Source organism: Trachemys scripta, chromosome 6, assembly GCF_013100865.1.
Source record: "Trachemys scripta elegans isolate TJP31775 chromosome 6, CAS_Tse_1.0, whole genome shotgun sequence".
In the NCBI taxonomy this organism is placed as follows: Eukaryota; Metazoa; Chordata; order Testudines; family Emydidae; genus Trachemys; species Trachemys scripta.
This window is the reverse complement of record NC_048303.1, coordinates 22,244,523-22,272,063: the sequence shown is the minus strand read 5'-3', so window position 1 is coordinate 22,272,063 and position 27,541 is coordinate 22,244,523. Positions and strand designations below refer to the sequence as shown.

The 27,541-nt window shown below is 42.6% G+C and overlaps 2 protein-coding genes across 8 annotated transcripts in view; one reads left to right on the top strand and one right to left on the bottom strand.

Annotated features, from left to right (window-relative positions):
• Positions 1–27,541, bottom strand: part of LOC117879096 (sperm flagellar protein 2-like) — a 60,892-nt gene that overhangs the window by 19,327 nt on the left and 14,024 nt on the right. The gene's annotated exons all lie outside the window — the stretch shown is intronic.
• PRLR (prolactin receptor) overlaps positions 1,219–27,541 on the top strand; it is a 341,223-nt gene continuing 314,900 nt past the window's right edge. For 5 of the 7 annotated variants that reach the window (XM_034774608.1, XM_034774609.1, XM_034774610.1 and 2 more), the window contains exons 1-2: positions 22,930–23,067; positions 23,179–23,292. The gene's annotated coding sequence lies outside the window, so the exon portion shown is untranslated. Of the gene's footprint in view, positions 1,854–17,060; positions 17,165–18,891; positions 18,998–22,929; positions 23,068–23,178; positions 23,293–27,541 lie in introns of those variants that run through there. The other 2 variants (XM_034774612.1, XM_034774611.1) reach the window with 1 other exon arrangement.

Below are 27,541 nucleotides of genomic sequence, written 5' to 3'. Positions count from 1 at the left end.
CCCCGCTCGCCCAATGTGTCCTGATATTTCACTCTTGTGATCTGGTCACCCTATGTAGTACTACTACTGCCACTGGCATTACCTCAAGGTCAGTAACTCTCATATATGGCATGTGGCATCTGCAGGAAGGTATATGAATACGTCTATAGGTAAATCAAAATTCAGACGTGTATGGAAGAGAATTAGGGCGACGGTATTTTCAATTGAAAGTAGTTATTACAGAGAGTGCACAAAGCCTACGCCAGGTGTAGGGAGTATATGAATAATACCAACGTGCCAACAACCCGACTGCCAACCCAGCAGCAGAACCCTCCTGCTATTCCCACCTTACCCCGTCACCACATTCCCAAACTTGCCTGCAGACGCCCAGACAACCTCACCCGTCTCCCGGATGCCAAAGTCTCCCCAAAAGTGACTCCCACCCACGGGGCATCGAAAGTCGAGCAGGGAATCCACCCATCTCTCTAGCTGCACATTGATACTGAGGCCGTCTTGGTGTGGCGCAGGCCGAGGGGGCATCCCCCTGTGCACTGCCCTCTGGGACTCCCCTTCGGGCAGCAACTCGGAAGCCTTTACACCGTACGTAATGCCCTAACGAAGAATTGCCCGGGGGCTCCTATCCACCGGCCCCTGCGAACGGACACACCTGAGGGGAACCCCTAGAAGTGCCTAGGCACACGGTGGTCTATGGGCACCCCAGCTGCGGCACCAGCCCTCCAGGACCCGGGTGTCGGAGCCCCTGACTCACCCACGGTCCGGGAGAGCTTCACCTCCCGGTTCAGCCACTCGCACAGAATGTCCGACATGGCAGCCGCAGGCAAACCCCACTCACACGGGCCCGGTTCCGCGTCCTGTTACCATGGTGACATGTAGGCAGCATCTAACGCATGCGCTGTGGCGGGGCCTCGGACTCCGTAGCGGGACCAGGTGTGCCTTGTGAACTGCGCATGCGTAGTGGAATAGCTACGCTGCGGGGGGCGGGGAGAATGGCTTCTACTGAGCGCGTGCGTCCACAGGGGTGAGCGTGAACCTGTTTTGTGTTGGGCCCGTTTGGCGCTGGCGCATGCGCAGTGCAGTAAGCAGCAGTCTCCGGTGGGTACTGTAGTTGTGTCGCTCAGTGTTGAACGGGAGGCAGCTTGGGGCGGGACAAGCCGTGGGAGGAGAGTCCGCACGGAGAAGCTTGGGGGTGAGGTTAGGGGAGCTGGAACATAGGCCAACGCGACTCAGGCGCTTGTGGGGGAAGGGCTGCCCCTCGGCTATGTTGAGCGGGGAATAGGAGGGATGCCCCAGTGCTGGGGGGTTTAGTGTGGGAGACGAGTGCAAAGCCCAGATGGGGGGAAGGGGCGTTGAGGCCCTTGTGGGAGAATTTGAACAGGGGGAGGATGAAGCTTTTGTGGGAGGATAAGGGGAAAAGGCCCCACCAGCGGCTCAGGGTCTCCCCTGTAGGGAGACGAGGCGTTGGGAGTAGAGGGTGCTGCACAGGAGTGGGAGCAATGTCCTTGGGGATGTTTGACAGCTATAGCCCTGGGCCGCAATTCTGCATAGTTGTAGCATCCAGGCTATAGAGATGAAGTTGTTCCTGAGGGCAGGGTCTGTATTTTATTGTGCTGTGTACAGTGCCAAGCACAATGGCTTTGGGTCAGGAAGGACACCATTTACATTGCAATAGCTCTCAAAGGCCCTAGTCAAGTTACTGATCAAGTATAAATAACACCACTACCAGTTTGTGCCATGTAGTGATTCCAAAGATGGTAAACCACTGAAAGATTGTGTCTTCATCTAAAATGTGTCAATTTTTATGGGCTATGGATCCAATCCAGAGGTGATATTTATAGAGTATAAATTCAACACTGGTGAGTAAGCACAAGTGAATATAAAATCATGTAACATTTATAAAGGTGGTGGGGAGGAGAAGGGGCACAGTGGCTTAGGACTGTAAACGGAAAAGCAGACCGCAAGAGGACTAGAGAGAAAGAGTAGGACAGATCTGGCCATCTTACACATTCTTATAACTTGTTGGTTAATTTTCCTAGCCTTCCATCCTCAGAAGTACTTAGGGTTTGTCTATACAGCTTTTTGGAGCAACCCTCCCAGCCTGAGTCAGCAGACTTGAGCTATCATGGCTTGTGTTAATGCTCTAAATATAGCTGTATAGACAGCGCTAGAAGTTGGGGCTCTGGATGGAGATTGTGCTTTGAAGCTAGCTACCTTGGTAGCTACTTGGGCCAAAGGGGCAACGATATTGTGATGATGGAAATTAAGAAATCATAGAATCAGTATCTTATGGGCCTCTTGTTTGTGAGGTGGGTAAATCAGGTATGTAAAGCCATAAAAACCCTGCATGGGTTGGCACATAGGACCTCTAGATCCACAGGTGGGGGCAAACTACAGCCTGGGGGCCGTAGCTGGCCCTCCAGATGTTTTAATCTGGCCCTCGAGCTCCTGCTGGGGAGTAGGGTTCAGGGCTTGCTCTGTTCCGGCATTTCAGCCAGTAAGGGTCAGGGCCTTGCCCCACTCTGTGTGGCTCCTGGAAGTAGCAGCATGTCCCCCCTCCGGCTCCTACGTGTAGGGGCAGCTGGGGGCTTCGCACACTGCCCCCGCCCCAAGCGCCTCCAGACAGGGCAGCGTGCAGAGCCGCCTGGCTGCGCCTCCACGTAGGAGCCGGAGGGGGACATGCCGCTGCTTCTGGGAGCTGCTTGAGGTAAGCGCCACCCAGAGCCTGCACCCCTGACCGTCACCCATGCCCCAACCCCAGCTCTGATCCCTCTCCTGCCCTCTGAACCCCTTGGTCCCAGCCTGGAACACCCTCCTGCACCCTCATCCCCCGCCCCACCCCAGAGCCTGCACCCCCAGCTGGAGCCCTCATCCTGCCCTGCACCCCAACCCTCTGCCCCAGCCCGGAGCCCCCTCCTGAACCCTGAACTCCTCATTTCTTGCCCCACCCCAGAGCCCGCACCCCAACCCCCAATTTCGTGAGTATTCTTGGCCTGCCATACAATTTCCATATCCAGATGAGGCCCTCGGGCCAAAAAGTTTGCCTTAGTACTTGAGCTTAAGAAGTAACTGTTGATTGGTGGCAGTTTTAAGATGGCCACTCACACATTTTTGGAATACTGGACATTCCAGTACTTTCTGGAATGTCATGCCCCCCCCTTGCGTGACCTCATGCACATGGTGCATAGGAGGTCATGCTGGAGGGGGTGGAGTGGTATGCTTTTAAAAATGGCATCCCCTGACCAATACTGGACAAAACCAGTTTTGTTCCAGGATCAGACCGGGGACAAACATCTCAAAAAGAGGACTTTCCGGTTTATTCCTGGCTGAATGGCCTCCCTAAGCAATAGTAGTTTATCATCTATATGGACCAGTCATCAGAGGGGTGACTTGACATGCTCTGCCAGTGAGTTACAGAACTACTTTTTAGACAGTGGTAGAATGCTGTGATTTAGGATTCCATGGTTATTTTCCTGTCTCTAATAAGGCGTTGTTTAGAGAGCAATAGTTAGATCATTCTTTAGAGCAGGGGAAACAGGACTCTTGAGTGTTATTTTTTGTTAATGATGCTTTGTGTTTATTTAAAGCTTGTTTGCCTGTCTCAAAGTGCTGTGTGGGGATGGCTGTACAGGGATTTCCCTGTTTTACTGACATCGTAGCAAGCGCATAGATTTAGAAATTCACTCAGTCACTGTGATGAGTTCACTGAAGTCTGAGTAGTTAATCCCTCCCTGTTAATGAGGGGGTGAAATTGAGCCATGAGGCAAACTCCATAGCAGCAAATGGGAATTTTAGAAGGCATAGCTGCAGATCCTTGTGATTGGAGGCAGAAGGATTTTGTGAGTGGGTGTTTGGTCTGTTTATTGTTTTTTTTGTTGGTTCTCTGTGAGAGTTGTGTGGCTAGGCTGAACAGGCCCATTGAGACAGGTCTGTTTGTGGCTCAGTGGGGCTGGCACGCTTGGATCTTTGAACAGACTCAGTGTCTGAAGTCTCTGAAAGTTAATTTCTCCATGATAACTAGGGGTGAAGACTAGCACTGAGGCTTAGTATGTGACAGTTAACAGGCAAACAGGAGTGGCTGATTGCAGTTTCAGAGGGAGTTTAAAAAGGGAGCATGGTTCCATCTGTTTTAGGTATGGCTCCTCATCAAGTAGTGGATATGGATGATGAGGAAACGATTGCTTTTACGTGCCTTGGAAGTGCTGTGTTTCTCTTTCTGCTGGAAGACAGAGGAGATTGCTGGTGCATTAAGTGCAAGCTGGCAAACATATTGGTCTGGAAGCACAATCTTTAATACTATGTAGTTTTTGAGAAAATGAAGACTTATTGGACAACCAAATTTGGAAATCATTGCCACACACATCAAAAGGGCTTCATGGGGAACTGGAAAGAATAAAAATCAAAGAAGTGGACTTGCAATTTATGACAAAGAGGGAAAGGAGAACCAGCAGTCATTCAGCCTGGTTAGAGGTATTAACATGATTAGCGAGTCAACTACCGAAGAACCTGTCTCTGGAGGAAAGAAACAGAAACCTATGGGTGACACTTCTGATGCTTGCTGAACTGCAAGCGCATTCAACTACCAAGAAAGGCTCTTCAACCATCCTGAGAAGGCTATCAGTTGTCATTGCTAACTCCATATAAAGAAGAATGGACAGAGAATTCTGTAAGGGACACAAGGACCATAGTAAGGTGTGCTGTTTCTGTGAAAATATGAGATGTAACTGCATAGTTGGATAGGATTCTGAAGTTGTCTGGCAAGTGTCCACTGGTGATGGTACACATTGGAACCAATGACTTGGCATCATGTGGAACTTTACAGACTATAGAAGACTTTAGGAACCTTGGAAATGAGCTGAAGAAGAGGAAAGTCCTAGTAATATTCTTGGAGGTCCTTCCTGTCCCACGAGAGAGATAAAGGAGAAGATAGAAAATAGTGGATGTAAACATTTGACTGATGTGAAGCTGAAGGTTTTGGTTTTGTGGGACATTGGGTCACATTCTAGTGGGGGAGGATGCTATATAAACAAGGTAGCCTCCATCTCACAAGTGGGGGTGGGCGCTAATCTCCACCAGAAACAAGCTGGAGCAAGCAGGATGGGGTTAAACTAATAACACAAGGGGAGGGTGCTTAGAAGCCAAATGCAGTACAAACTCAAACTCAGTGTGTCGCAAACAATTTGATGTGATGTGACCAAGAATATGAAGAGAAGAAATGTTTCAAATGTTTATATACCAATGCTAGGTAACAAGAAAGAGTTGGCGATTCTTACGGATGATGAGAAATTTTATAACGGGCATTACTGAAAACCTGGTGGGAATCTTCACATGATTGGAATTTTAAAATTGCTAGTTATAACCTATTTAGGAAGGATAGAGTGAGTAAAAGTGTATGTATGCAGTGGATAAGGGTGTCTACATTAAAGACACTATTACCTGTTATAGAGTTATTAATAACTCAAAACCACAGGAACTTGAATGCATATGGATCAATGTGCTAACTGGGAAAGCCTAGGAATAGGCGCTGGTGGGGGTTCTGTTCCAGACCATCAAATTAAACCAAAGAACAGGATGAGTTACTCCTTAAGCACTGTCTGTAATGTGTGGAAAGAAAAATTGTGGTATTATGGGAGATTTCAGTTTGGGAGATCTTTGCAGGAGATCTCAAGCAACCAGTAATATAACATCATTAGAGTTTCTAAAAATTACATATGATGCTTTTCTAAGACAAAGGTATTGCACCTAACACAAAGGAGCTCTATTTTGAGCCTCATTATGATGTATAAAGATGAATTCATCATGGAATTGTAAGGGCTTCTTTACACCGTACACTAGTCTGCACCAGAGAGGTGTTAAATCTTAGTGTGCACTAATGGATTGCACACTAACTGGCCTGTGTGGTCCGTGCTGGCGTGCACTAAAATTTCTCTAGTCCCTACGTTAATGTGCACTAGGGAACTTTTATTGTGCACCAGCAGAGATTACATGGGCCAATTAGTATGTGACATGGAAGTGCTCAATATCATTTACATCCCTGTAGAGCAGACCAGAGTACTGGTAGACAAACTTTGAGTTTGTGGTTGCCGAGGGACTAGTGATCATTATCTGATTACATTCAAGATGGGCAAATAGAAGATAGTCCCAACTAGTAATGTATGTACTTGGTCTTTCAAAAGGGCTAACTTTCAGAAATGAGGAGAATTATGAACAAAATTGATTGATTGGGAAGAAAAATTTAGGAATGTGGATGAAAATTGGGAGCTCTTAGGGTACGTCTATACTTCCCCGCTGGTTCGGCGGCCAGCAATCGATCTTCTGGGATCGATTTATCGCGTCTTGTCTACAATCAATGTAAGTAGAGTCCTGCACCGGTACAAAATTTGTATCCACATCCTATATGTGATCTGCGGATATCCGTGAATATCTGCAGTTTTGGTGGGCTCTAAATATAAGTTAGAAGCTAAACCGGGGGTGGGCAAACTTTCTGGGCTGAGGGCCACATCTGGGTGGGGAAATTGTATGCAGGGGGTTGGGGTGCGGGAGGGAGTGCAGGGTGTGGGTGGGGGTGTGGTGTGCAGGAAGGGGCTCAGGGCAAGGGATTGGGGCAGAGGAGGAGTGCGGAGTGTATGGGGGGCTCAGGGCAGGGGTGCGGGAGGGGGCGCAGGGGGTTGGGGTGCAGGAGGGGTTGGAGTGTACAGGGGTGCAGCACGGAGCCCAGGGAAGGGGGCTGGGGTGCAGGAGGGGTGCGGGGTGTACAAGGGGGTTCAGTACAGGGAGTTGGGCGGGTGCAGGAGCGTTTTGGACTCCAGCCCGGTGCCGCTTACCTAAAGTGGCTCCGGTGTGGCAGTGGCATGCACCGGGGCCAGGGCAGGCTCCCTGCATGCCTGTCCAGTCCCGGGCTCTGCACAGCTCCAGGAAGCGCTGCAGCCCTTGGGGAATGGGGGGCAGAGGGCTCTGCTTGCGCTGCCCTTGCCGCACCTCCAGGTACCTCTCCTGAAGCTCCCATTGGCCACGGTTCCCCGTTCCCAGCCAATGGTAGCTGCGGGGGCGACGGTGCGTGGAGGCAAGGGCACCACATGGAGCCCTCTGCCCCCCACCCCCGCCCGGGGGCTGCAGGGATGTGGTGCCAGCCACTTCTGAGCGGCGCGGGGCCCATGGCACCATGGGGGGCAATCCCGCTGGCCGGATCCAAAACGCTGAGGGGCCAGATCTGGCCCGCGGGCCGTAGTTTGCCCACCCCTGCGCTAAACAGTGTAGAAGGTTGATAAGGGAAGCTGAAGACTTCAGGGGGAAAAAAATTGGTTGGCAGGGCTAAGGACAATAAGGAGTTTAAGTATATTAGGAACAAAAGGACTCCAGTCAACAGAATAGGCCAGTTATTAGATGGAGATGGTAAATTGTTATTTATGATGCAGAAGAGGCAGAAGTGTTGAATAAATATTTCTGTTCTGTATTTGGGAAAAAGCAGGATGATGTACTTGTATAATATGAGGATGATCATGTACTTACCAGTCCTTTAGTAAGTGAGAAGGAGGTTAGACAACATTTACTGGGGATAACATTTTTAAATCGGCAGGCCTGGACAACTTGCACCCAAGAGTCCTAAAAGAGTTGGGTGAAGAGGTTCTGGCCTATTGATGTTAATTTTAAATCAATTTTGGAATACTGAGGAAATTCTAGACTGGAAGAATTGTGCCAGTATTCACAAAAGGCAATGTGAACGGCAGTTGGGACCACCTGACCTGATTAGCCTGACACCAGGCCTAGGTAAAATAATGCAAAAGCAGATATGGGATTCAACTGGTAAAGAATTAAAGGATAGTTAATGCCAGTTAAACATGGTTTTATGGAAAATAAGTCTTGTCAAACAAGCCAGGCTTCATTCTTTCAGATTAATCTACCACAATGTAACATACTTCATACAATCTGCTATGATGATACAAATAATAGCACTGTACAATTTCAGTAAAGTACATGTTTAATGGATTAAGACTTGGCTGACAGATCTCACAAAGTAGTTGTCAATGGGCAATCGTTATTGAATGGCAGTGTTTCTTGTGGTGTTCTGCAGGGATCAAGGCATGACCCCATGCTATTCAACATTTTTATCAATGATCTGGAAGTAAACAGAAAATCACTGCTGATAAAATATGCAGGTGACACAAAGAATAGTGGAGTGTTAAATATGAATTACAATAGGTCAGTTGTACAGCGTGATCTGGATCACTTGGTAACCTGGGCCCATTCAAGCAAAATGTGTTTTAATACAGCCAAAGACAAAGTTACAAATATAGGAATGTAGGCCAGACCTACAGAATGGGGACTGTATCCTGGAAAAGGATTTAGGGTATATCTGTGCTGCAATGAGAAACCCACGACCGCTGACTTGGGCTTGCGGGGCTCGGGTTAAGGGTCTGTTTAACTGCACTGTAGATGTTCAGACTTGGGCTGGATGTCAGGCTCTGGGTGTCAACACCACAATTAAACAGTCCTGTAAACTGAGCCCTGTAAGCCTGAGTCCGCTGACACAGGCCAGCTGAGAGTGTTTATTTGCACTATGGACATACCCTTAGTGGGCCTAGTGGACACACAATTGAACATTAGCTCCCAGTGCAGTGCCATGTGATGTTTTGATGTATAAAGGGAGTAGTTAGTAGAAGCAGGGATGTGATTTTTACCTCTGTATAAAGCATTGGCTAAATGCATGACCTTGCACTTTTCACTATTAAATTTCATCCTATTACTATTACTCCAGTTTACAAGGTCATCCAGATCTTCCTGTAGGATATCCTGGTTCTTCTCTGTATCGGCAATACCTCCCAGCTTTGTGTCATCCGCAGACTTTATTAGCACATTTCCCACTTTCCCAAGGTCAGTAATAAAAAGATTAAATAAGATTGGTCCCAAAACCGATCCCTGAGAAACTCCACTAGTAACCTCCCTCCAGCCTGACAGTTCATCTTTCAGTACAGCCCGTTGTAGTTTCCCCTTTAACCAGTTCCTTATCCATCTTTTAATTTTTATATTGATCCCCATCTTTTCCAATTTAGCTAATAATTCCCCATGTGGAACCATATCAAATGTCTTACTGAAATTGAGATAAATGAGATCAACTGCGTTTCCTTTGTCTAAAAACTCTGTTTCCTTCTAAAAGAAGGAGATCAGGTTGGTTTGGTACGATCTACCTTTTGTAAAACCATGTTGTATTTTGTCCCAATTACCATTGACCTCAATGACCTTAACTACTTTCTCCTTCAAATTTTTTTCCAAGACCTTGCATACTACGGATGTCAAACTAACAGGCCTGTAGTTACCCAGATCACTCTCTTTTCCTTTCTTAAAAATAGAAACTATGTTAACAATTCTCTAGTCATTCGGTACAACCCCTGAGTTTGCAGATTCATTAAAAATTCTTGCTAATGGGCTTGCAAGTTCATATGCCAGTTCCTTTAATATTCTTGTATGACGATTATCTGGGCCCCCCGATTTTGTCCTATTAAGCTGTTTGAGTTTGGCTTCTACCTTGGTAATATCTATCTCCATATCCTCATTCCCATTCGTCAGCCTACCATTATCCCGAAGCTCCTCATTAAAGACCGAGGCAAAGTATTTGTTTAGATATTGGGCCATGCCTAGATTATCCTTAACCTCCACTCCATCATCAGTGTTTAGCGGCCCCACTTCTTCTTTCTTTGTATTCTTCTTATTTATATGGCTATAGAACCTTTTACTATTGGTTTTAATTCCCTTTGCAAGGTCCAACTCTACGTGGCTTTTGGTCTTTTTCACGTTATCCCTACATGTTCTGACCTCAATAAGGTAGCTTTCCTTGCTGATCACTCCCGTCTTCCACTCCTTATAGGCTGTCTGCTTTTTCTTAATCACCTCTCTGAGGTGATCCATCTTGGTCTACAATTCCTGCCTATGAATTTTTTCCCCTTTCTTGGGATGCAGGCTTCTGATAGTTTCTGCAACTTTGACTTGAAGTAATCCCAGGCCGCCTCCACCTTTAGATCCACAAGTTCTTCAGTCCAATCCACTTCCCTAACTAATTTCCTTAATTTTTTAAAGTTAGCCCTTTTGAAATCAAAAACCCTACTCACAGATCTATTTTTGTTTATCCTTCCATTTAGTTTAAACTGAATTAGCTCATGATCACTCGAACGAAGGTTGTCCCCTACAACCATTTCTTCTATGAAGTCCTCACTATTCACCAAAACCAAATCTAAAATGGCATCCCCCTTTATAGGGCTCAGTAGAGGGGAAACTGGGTGAAATTTAATGGCTTGTGTTGTACTGGAGGTCAGGCTCGATAATCTAATCATCCCATTATGACCTTAAACTCTTAACAGTTAACAATAATGTTTGTGAAGTTCACAGAAAATACCTGTCAGCAGAAAATGTAATACCCTTTAGCCCAAATCAGTATACCTTTCTAGGCCAAATAGGCAAAACTGCTCCTATAAATACTATCTCCTATCTGGAGCCCTATCTCTGGATGTATCATACACACACAATGCAGGTGGTTTCTTGAAATTGGAGTAAGCTGCATCATTACAAATCATGGGTTATATTGGCTCTGCTTACTTACAGTAGGCATTTGCACCAGTACAATGACTCTCATGCCTGGCCTCAACAACTAGTTGGCTGGCCCCAGTGCATGGTTATAAGGTTGTTTCCATGCTTTTGGTATTTAAATAACTTGTATAGTGCCTTAAACCTTCAAAGGGATTTGCAAACATTAGTCTGTCATAAAAATGTATCACTTTCAATTTTGTTTTCAATTAAAATTAGATGGTGTGATTTTTATACTGCTCTCAGGTTTATATCCTAATTAGAAAAATGGGATGCCTGTCAAATATAAAGGACCTGCATGATACTCTTGGTATTCTTTTTTTGTCGGTTTGTGCTAAAAGATTAATGCACACACAAAGCAATTAGTAATAATTTCAATACACCAAAGAACAAAAGGAACATCTTTTCAACTACATTGAAATCCACGTGTCCTCGCATCTTTGCATGTATGGTGAGTAATCCCTGTGAGAAGCTGTTAATATAACTACATGTCACTGATTTAAAGAAAAATTAAACAGAACCAAACCCATGCAGAACTCTCAGTGCTGTTATTAAATGTAGACCTCCCATCTTGCATTATGAAAGTGTTCGGGAAAAAGATGTAAATATGCTATACAGTTGATTTGCAGCTTTGCTGTATCACTTCTTAATGTGTTCTCTTTAGTAGTCTAAAATACTATAGGTTGGATTTTAAAAAGTCAGCTTTGGTATAACTGCTCCCACTAAAGTCAGGATTGAATGCTTTTGACAATCCTACTTTATATATAACGACATACATTCTATCTTCTGATTGGCTTAATTAGTAGTCAAGTGTCTCAGATGCATTGTTTCTTCTATTGATATATTAAATTTTGCATTGCTTAATGAGGCCTTTTAAAAGTTCTTCCTGAAATATTTACAGCACAATACAACTTTTGTTTATATTGTGTCCATATAGAATATCATATTCCTGCTTTGGTTTTTTGTATTCACTGTATTGTAAGATGTCACCTTTTTGAACAGATAAATAAAAATATTCACTACTGATTAAATATTTAATTTTAAAATATAATTGGGGGTTTACCCTCAATTAAACCCCTTATCTCCTTAATGGGGCAGGATTTTTCAAAGGTATCCCCCTTAAAGCAGTTAGCATGGTCATACAGTTTAGGGGGCTGGTTAGTTTTAAGTTGTTTTCAGTACTAATATTTGTTTCTTTCAACTGTGAATTAATCTATTAGAGAGAATATTTATTTACCATAAAATAGAAGTAGATCCCTTGCTGACGGTCTGTTCTACAATCTCTCTCCTTCTTATAAAAATAGCTTTTATGTTTTCTAGACTGTTAGACTCTCTGCTTTAATTATGTATGGTTCACAACAATAACCTTCATAAAAGATCTCTGTTTCAAAGGACTTTCAGCCTCCTAGTCATTTCCCATAGTACACATCATTTTTCAAGGGTGCATGGAAATGAAAGAGGTTAGCGTTTAATTCAAAACACATCTTCGATTCCTCACAAAAAGTAAAGCTATGTCTACACAACAGCTTATGTCAGCATAACTTATGTTGTTCAGGGGGCTGAATACATCACCCCCCTGAGCGACATAAGTTACGCCAACATACGCACCAGTGTGAACAATGCTATGTCAGTGGGAGAGCTTCTCCCACCAACATAGCTTCTGCTGTTCACAGATGCTGCAGTAGTTAAGCTGACAGGAGAGCACTCTCCCATTGACTTAGAGCAGTTAAATTTCTCTCCAATGTAGCCAGGCCCTTAGAAACTAATATGAAAACATCTATTTTAACATAACTTATTTCCCTCAGACACTTTATGTATGAAAAAGAAATCCAAGTTGCAACCATTTTCTGCGTCATTTTTTATGCCTTTGAATGCTCTGTCCCTCTCTCCTTTTGTTTTTCATTGTCTTAGCCACACATTTGCTCTTGGCAAATTGCCTTGTGTTTGGTTTAATTTAGGCCAAAACGACAAGCTTCCTGTGGTGCTGCTGTTACATGATATCAACTAACACAGTTGTTGTCAACAGGTTACCGGACCTCAATTTGACAATTTCCCTGTATGATTATAATTATGCACTGATCCTACAAGAGATTCTGTAATGTTAGTTTGTTCAACATTATATTTTATACTTTAATTAAAGCACAGATATTTACCTTCTTTTGCTTTTATGTAAGGTTCTTGGGTTTCCACAGATGCACATATTTTGCTTCCTTTACAGCAGGAATTTAGCTGTGATTTTTTGCAAATGAATCTGCTGAGGACGTGCAGTATAACAATGTTTATTTTCTAGATTAGAGGAAATTTAATTTTTAAGTAGTGAGATTTTGCTGAGCTCTGTACAAGTCTTGAAATACAGATTGCCTCTGCTCCATACTAAACCAGACATATGCACAGTTGTTAGGTTCAATTTTGATTTATTAATAAAACTTCAAATAATCAGGCTCACTTGGAATTTATTAATCAAAGATTTAGTCAAGATTGATACAGATTGGTTTGGTATTGATAGTCTATCTGAAGACTGGAGAAGTGACTGTGCAGCTTGATTCATCCCTAACTCACTCCCAGAAACTACCCTCCGTTCATGTTATACTTGGGACAAAGAAGACTTGCTTTCCCATTACTGATCTACATATAGAATTCCCCTCATGGTATCTCATCTTACCTAATCAATAAGCTAAAGGTATCTGTGACTAAGTCCTTATTATAGAAAATGCCTGTGGCATTGGTAACGAGCTAAAAGCATTTCTCAGTAGGTCATCATCTCATCGATCTCTGAAGACCTAACAAATATCCCTCCTCAATCATTAGTGGTCCCTTCCTGGACACATTCTCCATGAGTCAGTAGGGTCAGGGTAAAAATATTATACACATTCCATCATTTGGTCACACACTAAAATTCAACCTAAGTACAGAGTCCCTTGAATCATAGATACAAAGCACTAGAATTATAATTACAAAACACTTTCTGCATGAACCAAAGGATCATGAGGGTTTATATACAAAGAGTTATGGGAACACAAAGAAACATAGGGAGTCTGGTTCATTTGTTAATACAGTAGAGGCACAGGGAAGCCCAGAATTGGAAAGGGTAAGGATGTTTCTCTCACTGTTGATTTGGGTACAGCTACACTTAAAACACTACACTGGCATAGTTGCACCACTGTAGCTCTTCTGATGGGAGAGGTTCTCATCAGTGTAATCCACCTCCCAAAGAGGCGATAGCTAGGTTGCTGGAAGAATTCTTCCAACCTAGCGCTATCTAGACTGGGGAGCTAGGTTGACTTAATCATGCCACTCAGCGGTGTGGATTTTTCACACCCCTGAGCAATGTAGGTAAACTTTCATTTCTAATGTAGATAAGTCCACAGTAACTGAACCTGTATTTTCCCCTCATACTTCATGGTCCATTCCAGTGTAAGGGAGCCCAGGCTGGTGGAATAAGTGGGCTCAGTGGTACCCCAGTACATCAGGTGGTACCCTAGAATGGGGGGAGGGGGTAACTCATCACAGTAATTACCTGAGCAGTCCTATTGGCTTAAATGGAATGGCTTTTGTGGGTAAGGATTACACAATGAGGTCCTAAATGGGATGAAGGGGAACTCTAGAATACCAGTTGGCTGCAACTTCTTTTGTTGAAGAGGAAAGAAGAGCAAATAACGTTCTTGCGGTCTGTTGACCTATTTAACAGTTTAGTCTTAGGATAACTTTGTATATATTCTTTTTCTCCTATTTTTCCTGAGCTCTGTGCATTATTTTTCCCATGCTCCTGTTTTTCTGTGGTCTGATGTATTATTAAATACATTTCTTTTTGACTTCAAAGCAAAATATTTGGACTTAATTTCCTTGACCTACAACATCATTGCAGGGCAGTTGTGCAACATGTGTAAAGATTCTTTTTCTTGCATTGTGTTCATAGGTGCCAACTCTGTGGGTGTTCCAGGGCTGGAGCACCCACAGGGAAAAAAATAGTGGGTGCTCAGCACCCACTGACGGCCCTGCCGATCAGCTCCTCCCCCTTCTGCCCACCAGTGATCAGCTGTTCAGTGGCGTGCAGGAGGGGGGGGCGGAGCACATTCAGGGAGGGAGCAGAATGGGGTGGGAAGAGGTGGGGTGGGATGGAGCCTGGGGAGAGGGGGTTAGAATGGGTGTGGGGTCTGGGGCCAAGACCCTGGTGAAATTAAAAAGTTAGTGTCTCTGGTCGTGTTAGTGCTGCAGTGTGATGAGGAAAAGAATATATGAAGTTTTGAGGAAAAGAGTTAGTGATGTTGTAACTAAATATTCAGCTCAGAAAATCAAATGGCTTGTTTATTTTTGTTGGAAATCAATGGCTGATACTCTATGCCAAAACAACAACAGAATACACACCTCATTCCCCGAGACAATGGAAAATGCCTGCGGCAAAGAGGGGGCCCTCATGGAACATTGGCTGTTTTAACTATTCAAATAACCTGCAATAAAAAAAGAGATCCCACTTTAGCAAATAAGTTGAGTATGGTGCTGGGAGTCAGGAACTGTTATTCTAGCTCTGCTGCTGATTCACTGTGTTTCATTGGGCAAGTCTGTCTGGGACTCAGGGCTGGCTCTAACTTTTTTGCCTCCCCAAACAAAAAAAAAAAAAAAGAGCGCTGCTCTGCCGTAACGCTCCCCTCCAGCACCGCACCGCCCCACCGAAACACACACTCCCAGTGCTGCGCCGTCGAAACACCCCCCCCAGCGCCACGCCACGCTGCCAAAACAAAAACAACCCACCCCCCCCAAGCGCCGCCCCACCAAACCAAAAAAACACCGAATGCCCCCCACCACCCCAAGATTGGCCACCCCTTACAAGGTGCCGCCCCAAGCACATGCTTGGTTGGCTGGTGCCTGGAGCCGGCCCTGCTGGGCCTGATCCTGCTCTCACTTCAGTTAATGGGAGTAGTATAGAGCCTTCTGAGAGTATTTATCCATACTATATTGAGAGGGTCTGGGACGCGCTAAAGATTAGTATGGGAGGTAGAGACCCTAGGCCATAATTCTCTTGGCCCTCATATTCATCCAATCCAACTATGGAAGTAATTAATCAGAGCTTAAATAACAAACAGCAACACACATTATAATGAAGTAGTAACAACACAAAAATAATCTGTAAAAAACAATCTGTTAAGGATAGGAACTAGCTGAGGGTTTCTTTCTTGCTCACTTTAAGCAGAGTAGTTATTAACTTGTATTTTTAATTTTAAAAAAGAATTATTCTGACTCACATTTTCCTTAACAATATATGTAAAAAGCTACTGTGATATTCAGTAACCAGCATAGCGCACATAATGTGGAGTGATAGCAAACTGAGCAGGAGAGAAGAGGCATACCTGCAGAAGCAGAAACGAGGGGACAAAAAAGAGATGAATAAAACCATTGTATTACTGTACATTCTAAACACACACTGTGTGCCCATTCTGTCATGAACACTCACTTCAAAGAGCTGGGAGTTAGAAGGACTGGAACTAGCTGGATAAAGAGATTGTGACTACAAACTAACGGGGGTGGGGAAAGAGGGCAGAGAGGAGGAGACAGATGTGACAAGGACCTGGAGTGCTGGGAGAGAACTGGGACTGGCTGGACAAAGAGACTGGGACCAGGAGCAAAGGAGGTGGGAGAGAGGAGGCTGACATGAGGAATCCAGGGAAGGAGAATTGGGTCTGGCAGCCACTGCTGAGGGGGAGAGACAGATTGGCTGAGGAGCCAGAAAGGGGAACTGGAACTGGGTGTGCAAGGAGACTGGGACTGTGTGTGGGAGGGAGAAAGACGGGGGGTCAGGGAAGACTAGGACTCAGAGTGATCCCAATGGGGGAGACTAGGCCTAGCTGGGTAAGGAGACTGGGACTGGGATGAGATGCCTAAAGAGTGGAGACTGGGATGGGTAGGCAAGGAAAATGGGAGTGGAACAAGGAGTGAGGTGTAAGGAAGATGCGTGACTTGGACATGATGGAGGGGGTGGGGCAAAAGGGGTGAAGCTTGGGGGAAAATGGGTAGAAGAATCTGTCCCAACTGAGCACATTCCCCTTCAAAGCCTGAAATGGAACCCAAGATTCCTGAGTCTCATCATTCCTCTGCTGTCAGCAAATATCTGTGACTGGCAAAGTGTCTGTATCAGATCCCCTCTAGTGCTTGGTCCACATAGAGGATGACACCCAATATTGCTATTAGTTAGTCTATTAGTTCAAGTGGCAGAGGTCTGTGCAGTGGATTGAAAGGTTCCAACCCTGCTGGTGACCCACATGGCTGTCATTACGATGCCACATGATGGAATTTCTGTTTTTACAATTTGCTTTATTAAAAATGATATTATTCACACAACTATGTTAAAAGAACATTATTAAGGTGGCAAAATTAAGCACTCAGAAGTTAAGAAAAGCCAGAATTAAGGTTGCCTGTGAAATATTAATGTGGCTCACTTGTGTGTATGCATTGTGATATTGTCTTCAATTACATGATCACATAATGTTTTTCCACAGGACGCTTGCTTTGTTCAGTGCACAGGCTGAATCTGTCCAGGGTTGTGCAGTAAAGAAGGCTATTGCCTGTAGGACCCTGCCCCATCTGTTGCAGAAGTTGAAAGGTTTGTAGGAAATAGACCACAGGAGAAGAAAGGATGGTTTTATGGTTATGGCAACTGAATGGTGCACTAGAGACTTGGATTCTATCCACGTTTCATAGAGGTCCTGTGTAATGACAAGCAAATCATTGAACCATACCTTTCACAGGTGGACACTAATTATGTGTTCCTCATTTTGTGGGTGCCCAACTTGAGACCCTGGGGCTGGATTTGTAGAAGCGCTGAGTACTCACAACTGCAACTGAAGTCAATGGGAGCTGTGCTTGAATATATAAAGTGCTATATAATGCTAAGTACTCTGAAAACTCAGATCCTAGGCATCTCAAATTGGGCACCCAAAATTAGTAGAAACTTTTTGCCTTAATTTCTCCATGCCTCAGTTCCACATTTCCCTAACCCCTCACCTCAGTGGCTTTGTGAAGATGAATTAATTAATGTTTGTGAAGCAATCAGGTACCATAGTGGTGAGTGCCTAGAAAAGCCCATAGGAAAATTAATAATTCGGTCTTCATAGCAGGGTTATAATAGTGTGTAGTAAACAAGGCCTTAGGCCACACACTGAAAAATGAGGATAAACCCAAATATTTATTAGCTGTTCATTAATTGAGCATGGTCCATCCTGTGTTCTTTTATTGTGGTTTTTATCTGTAATTATTATTAAGGATCCCAGTTGTTTTACAGAACCTATTTGTCTGCAGATGAAATTCAGCCACTTTTCATGATAGAAATAGGACAGCTGTTCACAAACACTGCTGAACAATTTATTTTTAGGAGGTAGAGTGAAGAATAACATACCCATTTTAAACTGGAGAGGGAATGTGAGTAAGCACAATGTAATCATGTGAGTTGGAATTTGCCCAGCGCTCTGGAAACTAACTCTAGTATATGAAAGTCTAGGGAATTTGTTCTCTCTCACCATGTTGAGGAGTGATTGTCAGGAGGTTAGAAATATTCTTGGGGGATCATTACACTTTCAGAATCATTTTCTAATCTGCAATCCTTAGCTAATAAGGGTAAAATTGATGCTATGAATGGGTAAATAATAATTATAGTGCTGTTCCTATAGAGAGACAGAGCTGAGACTACAGAAGAATTTGTCCTACAAGGCTTACTTTGTTTATAACCAACTGATGAACAGATGACTCATGGTGTCTTAACCTTAATGCATAGAGTTGAATTTTGTGAGGACAAGATATCCATGTGTAGATCTCTAACAATAGGCCATTTAAGTACTTTTCTCATAAGTCACACGTTCCTCTGATCTGTTGCCAGAATCAGTTTGTACTGAGGCTGAAGCCAATACAAACATTTGTTTTCCCCAGAGCACTAATTGAATATTGATGCTAGTGATGGCTGAATTAATGGTGTGCTTGTGTGCAGTAGTCACTAAAATACATTCACGTTTAAGCATTTCTTTGCTTTACAAACAGACAACAGTTTCCTACTTGAAGTGCAGCTAACATTTTTTTCATGAGAATCAAAACACTGCCAGAAGTAATAGTTGAACTTATATAAGGAATGACTAATGTGGAAGGAACAAACACTAGGCAATAGTAAGAAACAATGGACAAAAGTTAGGCTCTGATTCAACAAACCATCCCTATTCAGCAAAGTGCTGAAGTACTTTGTTGAACCAGGACCTTAAATTGGAAATTGAGACAGAATTGTTTCTCCCTTTGCTTCTATGCTGTCTCTCAAATTTATTCAAATAGCATATTTGCATTTTACAGATGTTGGGGATATTGCGGGAATGAAGGATTAAGCGCTCTGTGGAATGGATTGTCTCTTCAACTGTCTTCATACAGTGCTCAGTCCAAAGGAGACCTGATCATGATGGTAATGCCCAAAGAATCCAGTAATATAAATGATTAAAAATGACATACAGTGGATAGGGCTGTTAGGAAAAGACTACTTTTTCTTGAAATACGCCCCTAAAGGAAAATTGAAATAGTATAGGAGTACAGCAATTGTGTGTATTTGTTTGTATGCATACACTGATATCTAGAATATATTGTTGCATAAAATCATATAAAGTGCTAAAAAATCTAGTATTTGAAAGACTTGAAATATTTTTTTAAATAAAAACTAGTCATTTGATTTAAAAGGATGAGTGTAATGTTAAATATGCTTTTAAAAGTGTAGAAAATGGAGATAGGTCTACACAAGTCATCTAATCCAGTGGTTTCCAAACTTTTTTGATCGCACACCCCTATCAGTAAAAAAATTTTGAGCACGCACCCCCTGCCGCGCCACAGAGCCGGCTCTACCATTTTTGCTACTTCAAGCAAAAAAAACCCCCAAAAACAAAAAAAAGACTCCTGCCCGAACTGCCAAAGCAAAAAAAAAAAAAAAAAAAAGCTGCCCGAACTGCCGAAACGGTGCTGCTCCGGCGGCACTCCTCCTGCCGCGAACCTGAAGGATCCTCTTGCACACCCCCTGGAGACCACTGATCTAATCAATGAACTAAAAGCTGTTAGCTACCTTCTCCTGAACTAATATTTTTATGGCATTACTTTAAATTCATGAGTAACGCACGGAAGATATGTCACAGAGAGAAACTTGTGTAAGTTTTATTATCATTTTTGTGTTTGCCATTCTTTAAATCTCATTGATTTTAATATTGTGTAGTTGTACAGATATATTCCAAACAGTTCAAATAAAACTGATTAAATCGTTTTTTCATTTCTTGTTTTCTTGGTTTTCTACCTCTGAGAACAAGGCAATAAAATTATATGATGACTAGATTCACTAGCAAAATCAGTGATTGACAAAGATGACGGATTGATTTCTAATCCCAGAAAGAAATAAAAAACCGAACAGCAGTACTACAAGCTTCCTGATTATGTACAGCATTAAGGCCAATGGAAGTTATGTTTCCACCTGCTATGGGGAAGATGTATTAATACTGTACTTAAATAATACTTAGCTCTGATTCAGTGCTTTTTATCTTCTAGACACTCAACGAACATTAACTAATTCATCCAAAAACAACGAGGAGTCCTTGTGGCACCTTAGAGACTAACAAATTTATTTGGGCATTGGTGGATGTGCAGGTGAATGAGCCCTTGATGGCGTGGCTGATGTGGTTAGGTCCTATGATGGTGTCCCTTGAATAGATATGCGGACAGAGTTGGCAACAGGGTTTGTTGCAGGGATTGGTTCCTGGGTTAGTGTTTCTGTTGTGTGGTGTGTAGTTGCTGGAGAGTATTTGCTTCGGGTTGGGGGGCTGTCTGTAAGCAAGGACTGGCCTGTCTCCCAAGGCCTGTCAGAGTGAGGGATCGTCCTTCTGGGTAGGTTGTAGATCTTTGATGATGCTCTGGAGAGGTTTTATTTGGGGGCTGTAAGTGTTGGCTAGTGGCGTTCTGTTACTTTCTTTGTTGGGCCTGTCCTGTAGTAGTTGACTTCTGGGTACCCTTCTGGCTCTGTCAATCTGTTTCTTCACTTCCCCAGGTGGGTACTGTAGTTTTAAGTTCAATCTCCCTGGACACTCAATAACAGACTTAAAAGTGGCCATTCTTCAACAAAAAACTTCAAAAACAGACTTCAACGAGAAACTGCAGAACTGGAATTAATTTGCAAACTAGACACCGTCAAATTAGGCCTGAATAAAGACTGGGAGTGGCTGGGTCACTACAAAAAATAATTTCCCCTCTGTTGATACTCACACCTTCTTGTCAAATGTTGGGAATGGGCCACATACACCCTAATTGAATTGGCCTCGTTAGCACTGACCCCCTCACTTGGTAAGGCAACGCTCATCTTTTCATGTGCTGTATATTTATACCTGCTTACTGTATTTTTCACTCCATGCATCTGATGAAGTGGGATATAGCCCACGAAAGCTTATGCCCAAATAAATTTGTTAGTCTCTAAGGTGCCACAAAGACTCCTCGTTGTTTTTGCTGATACAGACTAACATGGCTATCCCTCTGAAACCTGTAATTCATCCAAAGACAACTGAAAGACCCCAGAGATAGTAACAAAAATGACTATTTTAATGGAATCTTAAAACTAATCCCACAGCTCTTCTTGAATGTTGTTATTGCAGTGGGAAAGATGCTAATTTGAATTTTTCATACAGTTCAGACATTATAAGTGGCAACGTTGTTCTCAATGTTTTAAAGCACTGTTATACCAGCATAATATCAATGTTTGTGAGCCAAGCTGGCTATAGAAGTCTAGTCAGGAATGAGTAATAGATATCTTCTCTTTTTGAAGATTGATGAGGATGTATTCTGTTTTGTACACATTGAGCTACTTATGTTCTATAGTTGAAAACAGGGAAGGTGAAACCCAAAATATCAAATCACTTTATGTTTAGCAAGTATGTTAACTTGTGTGTCACTTCCAAAATAATTCTTTAAATATGTTTCAAATAATTTTCTTCAGTTGTCTAATATAGAGATGTTGAGAATGTTTTTAAGAAGAAAACAAATTTCATGTTCCAGAGAGCTGCCTTAGAATGTTGAATGCTCTGTTTTTCAACAGGACAGATACTGCATGGGTGAGAGCATTGAAGTTTTTCTCACTGACATTGTTCCTGTATCATAACTGGGGCTTTGTCTACACAAGCATTTTTCCATCAAATTTCCCACAGTGGCTGTAGTAGTAGTGCAGTTTGGCTGGTGGAAGCAATGGTGGAGTGCTAGTGTTGACCAGCTGGTGATGTTTAAACTAGCATGTCATCTAGTCCTGCTCAGAGGAGGCCTAGATGTCATGATGGCAAAAACATCAGCAGCTGGTTGAAATGAGTACTCCCACCATTGCAATAGTAGTAGTACAGTGGCAGAAAATGCTCATCTTAGACACAAAGAGAATTTTTTCATGTTACCTACTATTTGGACTTCCCTAGGGTGCCTGTTCATCCACAAAGTTACTCCAAATATTGCATGAGCATTTGTTTACATCACCATGAGGGTTGCCATGCTAACTACTGAATCAGTCACCATGTTGTCTATTTCCACCATAGCAGTCCCAGTGTAAACTGCAAGTATTGGCATAGCAGCTGCACCCATCCTGTTGGTCTTCCTTACGCAATCCCACAATGCTGCTATCCAGTCTTCAGAGATCCCAGGAATGTGAGTGAATGCTGAGAATTGTGGATACTCAACATATCTGAAAATCAGGCCTGTTGTGCTGTGTCAGGTTCTTCTTTCCTTTTTAAAAAGATTTAAGCACCGTCCCCAAGTTGAGAAACGATCTCTTCCCAAGAATCCTATTTATACTCAACCACTGTCTCTTTTAGAGCTCTGGTCTAAATTGCCTTGCTTATTTTTTAACCAGTTTTTATGGTTGAGGGAAGGAAATCAAATTTGCTTCAGATAATCAGCTTCCCATTTCCATTTTACTTTTTAAATTGTTTTGGACTTTTTAAGCCCTTATGCAGTTTTCCACTCACCACCATCTAGCTAGGAAGAAGCGAGCAGACACCAACGACACCGGCTCTTGAAAAGATAACAAGATAAGAGAAACAAAAGCAGAAGCTGGAATTTGCAGCCATTCACTTCAATAGGAAGCTGCAGCATTGCATTTTTGGTGCTGTGTGGGGCTTTGTATCAGCAGACCTCCCATTCACTCATTCCAATGTATCATCTAGCCCTGGGCAAACACTTTTGGATTTGAAGCTGGGTGAATAATTAACATGATTTTTCTGCAAACGTGTAGTTGAATTCTAAATCAAATTGGGTCTGACCAACCTTGAAGTAAGGTTTCTCACATGAAGGTTCAGGACAAAGGTCATATTCCCATGAATGCACTGATATGTTTGTGCCCTATGAAAATAGCAAACCAGACAAGGAAATGGCTGCTCACAAACATAACTGCAGTTGCCCTATGTGACTGTTAAAATCTGTGGCTCTCATATATATCCAAAAGATAATACCTTCTAGAAAATAGGAACTGAAAAGGTTTACAGTTTCCTAAAATTCCCTCAGTCTGCTTCTTCTTCCATCTTTTTACTGAAATAATTGAAACTCCACTAAATGTATTCACTCTTTTTTCCTGTTTTTTTAAATTAGGTCATCTGATCACAGAGCATAAAACATACCTTATGACTTATGTGACAGACTCACAGCTCAGAAATCAACTTGTGAATATTGATGCTTGCAGAAAATAGCCCAAGCAACTCACAGGTAAGTCTCTGCAATACAATCAAACAAATGAATGCAAACTAACAATTTTGTAGAACTTGGGATCTGTTTGTAGAAAAGGGGCTTATTATATTTAGTACCCTCTTCTGGATTCACTTTTTGGTGGTTCTCCATTTTGAGTTTCCTCAGGAGTGGATTGTTCTTTCAACTTGTATTTACATTTCAACATTACACAGCTGGGTGATTTTTGTGATCGGGTCACCTCTTCAAAAAGTAGTGGACTGAAACAACCGATTCATTTCAGACAGATCATTAATCAATCTTTAGATGCTAACTGGTTTTGGTCACTATTGACCTTAACTGGATGTAAACCTGGTGACCTAGAGGTGCAAGCCTCCCAGCATTACACAGACGACAACCTTTTAATGGGTCTGTTTTAGGGCTTAATTTTTTATAAAGCATCAACAGACTTCAGATGGGCACAAATGTACAAGCTTTGCTGGCTACCTTGTTCCTTTATGACAACAAACATAAGGCATAGGGAGAAGATATTTTGAAACTTTCATTCAAAATACATTTTAAAATATCTAAACTAAGATCTTAATGATTTCTCCTGTACTATACCGGGTGGATTTGTGCCTGTGTAGTGGAGGCCTATGGTAGTACTTTGTATGGTGATCAATCATAGCCTCTTAGGTAGCCTATTCCTGAGCTGCAACCCCAACAACCTAGTCCCATGGTTAGATCTAAGATAAGTGTTGGCCACTTGGGACGTTCTAACTACACCTCTACCCCGATATAACGCGACCCGATATAACATGAATTCGGATATAACGCAGTAAAACAATGCTCCGGGGAGGAGGGGGGCTGCACACTCCAGCAGATCAAAGCAACTTCGATATAACGCTGTTTCACCTTAACGCAGTAAGATTTTTGGGCTCCCAAGGACAGCGTTATATCGAGGTAGAGGTGTATTACTTTCTTTGGGCCTCCAGTTCCAGTGTTAAAGTCTGACTCCTGTACACTGATCTGAGATTGAGGTCCAAAGAATTCAGAGGAACATGTACAATTCTCTGTGAATTGCTTGCATTGTTTGTTTTTATCACAGTCTTTTGAAATAACAGTTCAGTGCCTGTTTTCTGTTTAGGACCTCGGTATCATTTAGCTCCATACTGGGTTTTTGGTGAGTTTTCATGTTGCCAAGTGGTTGTTTCTCACAAAGAACCCTCCAGACACAATAGGCTTCAAGTGGGAATTTTTAGCAAGGTCTTGATTTTAATATTGTGGGTTTGCTACAAGTTGATCATGTATCAGAACTTTTATCATTTTAAATGATGTTTGACTAATAAAGACAGATTTAGACAGTGTGCCACCTCCCTGAGGAGCTCCTATCAATTACTTACTGAGATGATAGCTTCAAAATATTCACATAGCAAAAAAATGGAAAACATAACAGAATTAATAGGTTTTACCATTAATATTGTAATGAATGTTTCTTTCTTGGAGTAAACACATCATCAGTCAGCAGAAACCAAGTTATTTTTTCAGTCTAATTATCTTACTTTTAATTACTATATTTCATTCTTCTAGTTTATTCAACTGATGGTCTATAGGTAGGGTTATTACTCTTGCTCTGATTCTCATTTATTGTACTCTTGATGTAGATAACCTGTCACATCACAAATAATACTGAAGAAAATGGTCATTTATGCTTGACTGCTTCTTTACTAAAATATTTTATGAGGGCTGACTGCTTTATATCATCATATTCTATTACCTATCTGTATTTAAGAAATGGAGACTGTACTTGATTTTAATAAAAGTAATTTGGTAACAGCAACTATATGTTATTCTTCTGATATGTAGTATTATTAGTATATAATTTATTTTGGAGGTAACATTTTACAGCTTATTTACAGCACTAAGTGAACAGTAGCAATTATTGTTAAATTATTTATTAACTATTATAGTTTAGTCACATGGATCAGATTATTCACATATTATCGACCAACAAGATCAGACTTGAAAGTTAGATTTAACATTTTTTTAACTGCAGCTCAGTTTGTGAGTGTAATAAAACTATAGGTGATCTAGATGTGAGTCACACAGGGAAATAATAATAATTCTGCATACCCTTTCCCACTTTTAGAAATTATTTTGTATGTCTATAGTGCAATCAGAGGAGTGACCAAAGCATGTGTGGACATACCCAAGCTTGCTTTGATCTATTTAGCTCAAGTAACAAAAGCAGTGAAAGCTACAGCAGCACAGGCACTATTGAAACCTGGGAAAACTCAATACCTTTCCTGGCTGCCCTTCACAACCTACTCCCACTCTATCTATTATCTCTCATTCACTATTGAAATATTGACTCCAACATCTGATCGGCCCAGGATGCCGGCCTCCATCGCCCACTTGTTAAATTTTCAAACAAGCATGTTAGTGCTTTCTCCCATGCTGCCTTTCACGCTTCAGAGGAGCTCCCTGTAAACATCTGCACAGCTACTTTTTTATCCACCTTCAAAACCTTGTTTAAAAATTTTCTCTGCTGTAAAGTCTACAAAAAAATTGACAACAGTTAGGCCGCTAGTGCACTGATGCCACTGCCTATCATACTGATCAATATTGTCTCAGTTTCCTTGTGTTCTTCTGTGTTCATCTGTTGTATCTTATTTTACCCTTAGATTCTAAGCTCTTTGTGGCAGCTACTGTGTCTTTGTTCTTTATCTGTACAGCGCCTAGAACAATGGGGTCCTGGTCTTTAACGAGGGCTCCTTGGTTCTACACCGGGGTAGGCAACCTATGGCACGCGTGCCGAAGGCGGCACGCGAACTGATTTTCAGTGACACTCACGCTGCCTGGGTCCTGGCCACCAGTCCGGGGGGCTCTGCATTTTAATTTAATTTTAAATGAAGTTTCTTAAACATTTTTAAAATCTTATTTACTTTACATACAACAATAGTTTAGTTACAGAGGGTCCTGTGGCACCTTTAAGACTAACAGAAGTATTGGGAGCATAAGCTTTCGTGGGTAAGAACCTCACTTCTTCAGATGCAAGACCCTCTGTTGCTTTTTACAGATTCAGACTAACACGGCTACCCCTCTGATACTTGACAATCGTTTAGTTATATATTATAGACTTTTAGAAAGAGATCTTCTAAAAACGTTAAAATGTATTACTGGCACGCGAAACTTTAAATCAGAGTGAATAAATGAAGACTCGGCACACTGCTTCTGAAAGATTGGTGACCCCTGTTCTACACTAATGCTAAATAATAATACTTTTTGCAAGCACTGTCTGTGTATTAAACAAGGAAAGCCTTATTAATGGGGAAAGGAACACAGCATTAATTTGGGAATGTACAGCAATAATAAATCAACAGTATGTTTATAAGAATAATAAGTAAGACACCACCCACACAGGATTATTAGCAGTAGTTGTTTGCCTCAGTTTTCCTACCTGCCAGTGTGAACATCTGATGGACAAATGTCCCTATCACATGCCCCTGCTCTCTTTCCCCTATTCCGCAATCCACTCGTGGCTTATTTAGAAGGACTAGTGATGTCCTAGAGTATGGGAGTGCAGTAGGACAGGTCCATCTCTAGCCCCAGGTCGGTGGTGGTGGGAGGGAATGCTGCCTGACTTCCATCGAGATAGGCCTTGCTACTGTCTCTGCACCATCACCTTTGAATCTTCTCTTACTGCATTGTTGCCTCTAAGTCATCTCTCTAGCCATGATGCCAAGTCCAGGTCCTAAGACTTCCCCATCTAGGCCAGCTATAGTGATTATAGCTCTAGGGGTGCTGAAGAGTCACTCATTCCCACCACTTTTACATCAGCTCTCTTCACAGTGCCAGATCCAGGTCCTTAGCAGAGTTCATTCACTGCTGATCATTAAATTGAGGTGGGGGTTCAGTGCCATAGAAGACCCTGAAGCAGAGTCCTTGCCACCAGGGATTCACTCTTCACCACAACATAGAAGCCCCTTTCCTCTCCTTCCCTGTCTTGTCCAACTCCACTCTCCAGCCATGCAAAACTGAGGTTTTGCTTATGGTGACATCTCATCAGGACATAGTAAGTGTAGGTTTGTTAACCTTTTTATTACCCCTACATGCACATTTGAATCTTAACTAAAAGGACCAAAATGTTCACAGGATGTTGGATAACAAATACACAAATAAAACCTCGACTCAGTGTATCTCTTATTTTTGTTGACTGTTAGATGGAGGCAGAAAGCCCCTTCCCTAGTGCTCCAGTGCTGCCACAGGCTTGCATCATAATATAAATAAT